This window comes from Solanum dulcamara, chromosome 11 (assembly GCF_947179165.1).
Source record: "Solanum dulcamara chromosome 11, daSolDulc1.2, whole genome shotgun sequence".
In the NCBI taxonomy this organism is placed as follows: Eukaryota; Viridiplantae; Streptophyta; class Magnoliopsida; order Solanales; family Solanaceae; genus Solanum; species Solanum dulcamara.
In genome coordinates, this window is record NC_077247.1 from 50,944,427 (window position 1) to 50,952,491 (window position 8,065).

An 8,065-nucleotide genomic window follows, 5' to 3' on the forward strand; every position below is an offset into this window, starting at 1 on the left:
ATAAGAAAATGATTGTTTTCTTGATAATACAGGTTCCGTATATGTTGTGCATTAATCTAATTGATGTGGTTCTGTTAGAATTTATTTAACAGGTTAGTCCATAGACTCTAACTAACTCTCATATTTTTCTCTTTCATTTAGCTCTAATTTTTCTCGTGGAATCTTGCTTAAATGTCGTGTCATGTTTTCTGAATAATATATTTGCAACCCACAACTTGCTGATACAGATGGATCATCAATAGTACCCCTATCAAGACTTGGGTCCTGAATAAACAAGACTTGCAGGAGTAAGTTAATATTTAATTTTTCAATTTGGAGCTACCTTGATGCTCTCTCGCCTCCACCCACCCCCACATAAGAAAAAGAGAAAGATTAGGGAATTAGAACCAAAAGTGATTTAAGATATTTTTCTTTATTCCTGATATCTTTGTTTTCATTTGTGTTGGAACAATAACTTCGATATGGATAGAGTGGAACAGATACAGAGGAATGGGGATCAATATAGCAGCCATTTCATTTTGGGGGTGAAGCATAATTGATGGATTGATTCCTGATGTTGCTGTTCTTTTTATTTGTTTACTTTCGTAGGTGCAATTATGTTGGGAGATGCATTGTTTCTTCAGAATGTTCTCTCATTGTTAGGAGTTGAAGCAGACTTCATTGTGTTTTCGAGTGTGTGGAAGATTGCATTTCAGGAAATATCTGTGTTGGAACTGCATTTGATGGTATGTTTAAGAGTATGTATATCATATTATATTAAAAGTGAGAATCTCCAATCTTCAAAGTTGGATTACGATTTTGCTCCTTTTTAAAATCTAAATATTAAAAATCTAATTAATTAAATATTATATAATAATATTTTAATTATCTTTTGAATTGTAAGTTATTTATTAGTAAGACAATCAAAAGATCATTAATTAAATTATATAATGAATTAGCCAAAATAAAGTAAAGTAACATGTACCTTCTCCTTGGCATTAGAATTACGTGATTCAACTTATTAGCACTAATTAGGAATTAAGTGTTCTTAATGTATACTTATCATCTTTGTAACGGTGAAGAACCCAAAGTGAGAAATAAATATATGCTTGAAAATGTATATGAGAAAAGAGCCAGAGATAATGTATAGTTTGGATTATGAGAGGCGAGCAAGAGTCATGTTTTGTTGAAATAGTTATATAGGTAGACCATGTAGTGTTGCAACTTGAGGGAGTCACGAGGATTAAAGCATGATCACTGATTCACACTCCATGTTTTGAGAAAGATTTATCATCCGAAAAGAGGAAAAAATGAAGTCTTTGTTTAAAGAAATGCGTTGAGAAAGGGAAGACGATGCTATTAGATTTCTCTAGACTACACTAAGGTGGGTTTCTTAATTCCCAGTAATAGATTAGTTCTTTCTTCAGCAAGTTGCTTCTTTAATTTTGTAGTAGAGAAAATTTGTTGCTTCTTGTAATTCCTTATATAATGCAATGAATATATTTGTGTAAATTTTCACTTAAATTTTTCTCAAGTGATATAGCTATCACTTAAAGTATCTTTCGATTCACTATTTTGTGATACAAACTTAAACTAAAAAAATAAGAGATCAACGTCCAACACACGCTTCCAGAAATTGGCATATATATATTATTATTTTTTGTTGTTGATCACTGCTGTATGTAGAGATGTTTGATTATTTATTCTAGCTGAAGTTGAGCTGAAGCATACATATTGGTTCTTAGTTACTTTGGCCCAACTTATGGAGAGAGCTGCATGTTTTTTCTTTTTCCATCTTTTGTCATGTTTTCTTTTTGTCTGGCCATTCTAACTATGGTGTCGTATGCTTCCTGTAAACCAGCAACATCAAAATACAGCCATTCAGATGATATGCATGCTTTCCCAGCAATCTTTGGCTTTAAAGGAGAGACTCTGAGCTCTATCTCTGACGTTTCTTTGTTGGAAATTGTTACTAATACTCACAGGAAGCCAATTGGATATCGTAAGGTTTTGAAGGTACAGTTCGTTTGAGATTTAGTTGGTATCCATTAGGATTGGTGTAAAACTACTAACCTGGTATTTGGTCTTGCCATTGTTTACAGGATGGCAAGTGTTTGTACCTTGGAATTGATCATTTTGCCTTATAGTATGTTCTATAGCATGCTGCAGATGAGCGAATTCGTTTGGAAGAACTGCGTGAGAAGGAAATGATTGTCTAAAAATTCATTGAAGTGTCATTTCAACTTGGAGTCTGTAACTTATTGAATTATCAGGTCCTATTGGAAAGAATGAGGACAACAATGAGCAAGAATTGGTACAATTATTTTGATAATAGGTAACATTGATTTTAAGTCTTGTGGGGATGTCTTGAAACTCTTCATAATAGGTAACATTGATTTTTGAGTATTTGACCATGTTTATGCTGACCAAATTCAAAACTGGGGTTGGATCTGCAACAATCATTCTCAAACTTCAAGATCATTTATTAGGTCAATTACGATCTTTGTTTACAGTTTCATCACACAACCAGTCTATGGAACTTGATAAATTGACATTTACCTGAAATTCCATTGCACTAAATTTTGCAACATGCATTAAAGTTAAATCTAACTCTGAGCATGAAGTTATATGTTTTTGGTTAAAGCCGGAACTTGAATTTGATTCGCAAGCAGCCAACATCTGTTACACTTCTGGCGTAACATTCTCTAATACTTGTCTCTGTCATATTATACATTCAAAAAGTTAAGTACATGTAAACCATTTGCAAATCAGTCTTAGAAGTGAAACGTGTTAATACAGGATTAGTTGCTCACCTACATTCTCAAACCTTTAACTACACTTTATAGCTTATTCTCTTCAACATTCGTATTCCTCCCTATGAAGGATATATACCTGTCTAAATGTGGAAAACAAAGCATGACAAGCACTTCTTCTCTGGCTAGTTATTCCATTCTGTGGTATCAATAACCGTTGATACCATTTCTGTTCTCCATCTTGTTGAGAGCAAGAAGGATTTTTGAGGGTTTAAGTCTTTTAAGTGTCATTTCTGCGCATTGTCTCTTAAGGTCCATTTTGTGTTTTAATTGGGTTGATTATAGCTAGTGAATTATGAGTTGTAACCTCTAAGGGAAGAGCATTTTCGTTCTAATACCATTAGTAACAAAACAATGCTAGATGTTATCTCTTTTGAATTAACAAGGCCTTGAAACTTGAATAGCCTCCAACTTAATTTGAAAACTATTCATGGCATCATTCATGTTTTAGGAAATACTCCATTAGCTAACAAGATTCTCTTGAACATGTTTCATAAGAAAATGATTATTTTCATGCATTTTGTGTGTTAATCTAACTGATGTGGATCTATTAGAATTTATTTAACAGGTTAGTCCATCGACACTAACTAGCTCTCATATTTTACTCCATTTAACTCTAATCATTCTCATGGTTTCTTGCTTAAGTTCTTGCTTAAACGTTGTGTCATGTTTTCTGAGCAATGTATTTGCAACCCACAACTTGCTGCTGATACAAAAGGATCATCAATAGAGTACCTCCATAAGTGAACTGGGAGTAAGTTAATATGTAATTCATGAATTTGGAGCTACATTGATGCTCTCTCGCCTTCACCCACCCCCACATAAGAAGAAAAAAAAGAATAGGAAATTAGAACCAACCAAAAGTGATTTAAGATATTTTTCTTTACTCCTGGTGTCTTTGTTTTCATTTGTGTTGGAACAATAACTCCAATATTGATAGTGGAAGAAATATATATGAATAAGGATCAATAAAGTAGGTGAGGAGGGTTGGACCCCTTATTTATTTGTTTCATAGAGTGGAACAAATATAGATGAATAAGGATCAATAAAGTAGGCCAAGTAATTTTGGGGTTGAAGTATAATTGATGGATTATTTCCTGATGTTGCTATTGTATTTATTTATTTAATTAAGTTTGTAGATGCATTGTTGCCTTCAGAATATTCTCCCATTGTTGAGGAGTTGAAGCAGACTTCATTGTGTTGACACCCAATTTTGACCATCCACAACGCAAATTAGCTATCGAGTTTTTTTTGAATTCGAACATTTTGAAATAATTAGCTTTTATAAAAAAAAAATAATAAAAAAAATAATAATATATGTATATATATATATTTTTTCATATTATTCTTAACTATTTTTATCTTTATATAAATTTTAGTATAACATACATATTTCTATACAACTATATCTTTGATTACTATTTATGTTATTATTCGAAAATTATCTCAAAAGGTTTTTTTTTACTACTAAATAAATTTTAGTTAGGTTAGTTTAATTATGGTTTGTATTTTTGAAAATTTTAGTTTTTTCTAAAAAAATAAATAAATAAATAAAAAATATCCTTTCTTTTCTTTTTCCATTATCAAACAACTATCCATCTCTCTAAACTCACTTCTTCACTATCTCTCTCTCTCTCAAAAAACTCACTTCTTGACTATCTCTCTCTCTATCTCAAAAACTCACTTCTTCACTATCTCTCTCTCTCTACACTCTCTTCATCTTCTCAAAAAAAAAAAAAAAAGAGAAAACAAGACAAGTTATCCTCCTCACCATGCTCTCCCATTATCTCTCAATCTCTCTCCTCTTACATACCACCGAATACTTCTCTTCCACTCGTCTCCGGCGAGAGCTCCGACGAAACACGCAGGAAAAGCCACCAAGCCGCCGCTAGACTAACAAGACGAGAGGTTTAAGACGGATCTTTACAAATCCGTCTTGGTATGGTTTCGTTTAACTTTATTTTTCTATATATGTTGTGTTCTTTTAGATCTAAAAGTTCATTTTTTTTTATGATTATTGTGTATATGTTGGGTTGATTACATCTTGTGTTTGGTGTTCTTGATAAGTTTTCTTGCTTGGAAGATTTAGATCTTTCTCATGTTAGACTCTTTTTACTGATTTTGTTTTCATAACAAATGTTGGGCTGATTAATTACTCTAACCATTATTGTTATTTTCTTGCTTATAAGATTCATATTGTTCACATGTTACTACATCACTTTAATTCTTTATTTTTTGCTCCAAATGATTTGCTAAACTCGAGATTCAAAGATTTTTTGTTCATTCATAATTGATTAAGATTGCAAAGCATATTTATATTATTTTTGTTGTTGTTGTTGTTTATGTTCATGTTCATGTTCATGTTCATGTTCATGTTCATGTTCATGTTCATGTTCATGTTCATGTTCATGTTCATGTTCATGTTCATGTTCATGTTCATGTTCATGTTCATGTTCATGTTCATGTTCATGTTCATGTTCATGTTCATGTTCATGTTCATGTTCATGTTCATGTTCATGTTTATTTCATGTTTATGTTTATGTTCATATTTATGTTCTTACATTTTAATTATATTCATGTTTATATTCTTGTATTTAATTAAGGTTTCATGTTCTTACATTTTAATTATGTTCATGTTTATATTCTTGTATTTAATTAAGGTTTCGTGTTCATATTCATGTTCTTACATTTTAATTATTTTCATGTTTATATTCTTGTATTTAATTAAGTTTTTTTTTACAGTGAGATTGTTATTATTTGTTATTGTCTAAATGCATATCTTTTAATTTGGGTATCTATTTGATTAGCTAATTGATAACCGATATTTTATTTTCTTGATTTAGATTTGGGAAATGTTTAATATTTTGCTAATCAGGCATAATTTGTTGATTGAAATATTTGACTGTTAGGAAATAATTATAGTATTTTTTTTACAAAATTTGCTAGCATGTAGTAAGTATTTTGGCATTTATCACAATTAATTTTGTCTCCCTTTATTGAATTTGAAATAAAGTTGTTATCCTACTACTTTAAATAAAGTTATTACCCTATTACTTTAAATAAAGTTATTTCACCACTACTTTAAATAAAATTATTACCCTACTACTTTAAATAAAGTTATTACCCCACTACTTTAAATAAAGCTATTACCCTACTACTTTAAATAAAGTTGTTACCCTACTACTTTAAATAAAGTTATTACCCTACTACTTTAAATAAAGTTGTTACCCTACTACTTTAAATAAAGTTATTACCCTACTACTTTAAATAAAGTTATTTCACCACTACTTTAAATAAAGTCATTACTCTATTACTTTAAATAAAGTCATTACCCTACTACTTTAAATAAAGTTATTTTACTACTACTTTAAATAAAGTTAGTACCCACTTCTTTAAAATAAGTTTTAAATAGTTTTTTTTATTATTTGGAGGGATGATTACATGCCTACTACTTATGTAACAGACTTTATTTGGGCCAATGAAAAATCTCTCCGTCGGGTTTCGAGGCCTCTCCATTTTAAAGACGGAAATTTTAATTTAAGTTTACATTATATATTATATATTACAAGTTGAAATGGCCGATGAAGAAATTACCGTTGCTTTCCAAGGCCTCCCATGTTCATAAGACGGTTTTTTATTTTTGTATTAGTATTATTATTATTATTGTTATTATTTTTATTTATATTATTACTATTTATATTATTTATTATTAACATGTTTACTAAGTATTTCTACAGGCGCTGGAGCAAAATTGACTGATATGCAATTTTATGTATATCTGATATACAAGAAAACTGTTGGTTGTATGCACTAATATACAGTGTATATACAGTTGTGATATACATCAGAATTGGCCCCAAAGCCCAAAACGCAGGTGGCCCAACAACTTAGTCCAGACGTACAGAAACTAAGTGTCGGGCCATATTTTTATATGTTCATTACTTATTTTTATTTATTATTTTATTGATTCGGTTTGTAATAATTAATTAATTCATGTCGTTCATGATTTTCTTAGCTATTAATTTTAATTTGTTTTAACCTAATTAGATTCCCCTAAAGATAAACCAATTCATGTTAATTTATTCTTAAAATAATTTTCTATATTTACTTAGTCATTGATAAACTTTTACTTCTTTATATATATATATATATATATATATATATACATGTATATTATAATCAAATATTTAAGTTTTATCAATTTTGTTATTTTTTATTTTTTTATTTTTTTATATAAAAATAATTTCAAAGTCTTCGTTTTCTTTTAAATTAATATTTCCCAAAATTAGTCAAATAAATTTCAAATCGTTGGATAACCGCATGTTAGCGGCTATTTTAAGTGCTAAAACCTTCTTAAAATAGTAATATGAACCTCGTACCCTTTTTCTCTAAATTTTTAAGACTTAAATCTGTTAGAGTCTTTTAAATTAAGTTTTCTTAATTTCTTTAAAAAATTAAGTGGCGACTCTTTTTTTACTAAAATTGATTTTTTCTTATAAAGATGAAATTAATTTTAAACCGTCTTTTTTCGATATAACACATTGTGTTTTGAAGTGAATGGAAAATTGCATTTCAGGAAATATCTGCATTCGAACTGCATTTGATGGTATGTTTTAAGAGAGGAACTCTATATTATTAATGACTGCAATATCTTTTCATTTGCAAGTGTGCTCATGGGCGTCCTTCGGGATGGCTCAGTTGGTTTGGAGGGTGGTTATCTACACTGATGACTCAGAATCGATCCCTCCTCAATGCCTTTTGAGTTAAGCCTGTCGCATAGGGTTTGCCTAGTGCTGTTTACATCCCTTGAGTGGTTTGCAGGCTATTACACAGTGGAGGGTTTACCCAGAGCGCACAAAGTACTCACTCGAAAGACAGAGGCTGTGGTAGAGGTTGTAGCGGTTGCGGATTATTCGGGGGTTCCAAAAAATAGTGTGCTCATGGGCGATCAACCATTGTCCCACTTTTGTCAACTTGGGTGCTTTGTATGAGCAGATTTCCAAGTTAGGTTCGTGGAGTAGGAGTTCCTCCGATGCATGTGTGACACCTCAAAAATTTCTATGCTAAGATTCAGACCGTTCTTCATATGCGTATAGGCTTGAACTCGAAGGCTTCAAATTTTATATATGATCTATGATTGATTCATAAGTATTTAAAGTATATTAGATGTGATTTAGGGTCATAAGGGATCCCAAAAATCAAGCCAAGTCCAAAGAATTTCTCTCGGCTGAGTTTTCGAATGAGTTCGTATAAGGGTCAACTTCAAACGATCA

General features: G+C 30.7%; 1 long non-coding RNA gene across 2 annotated transcripts; it reads left to right on the forward strand.

The window, feature by feature from the left end:
- The first annotated feature begins 54 nt into the window (after positions 1-54).
- LOC129875053 (uncharacterized) lies at positions 55-2,461 on the forward strand. Of its 2 annotated transcripts, XR_008763060.1 has the most exons (5): positions 55-92; positions 228-287; positions 589-725; positions 1,841-1,995; positions 2,082-2,461. It is a non-coding gene; the product is annotated as an uncharacterized LOC129875053 (long non-coding RNA). The 2 variants fall into 2 exon arrangements; XR_008763059.1 differs by lacking the exon at positions 55-92 and having other exon boundaries at positions 105-287.
- Positions 2,462-8,065: the final 5,604 nt, after the last annotated feature.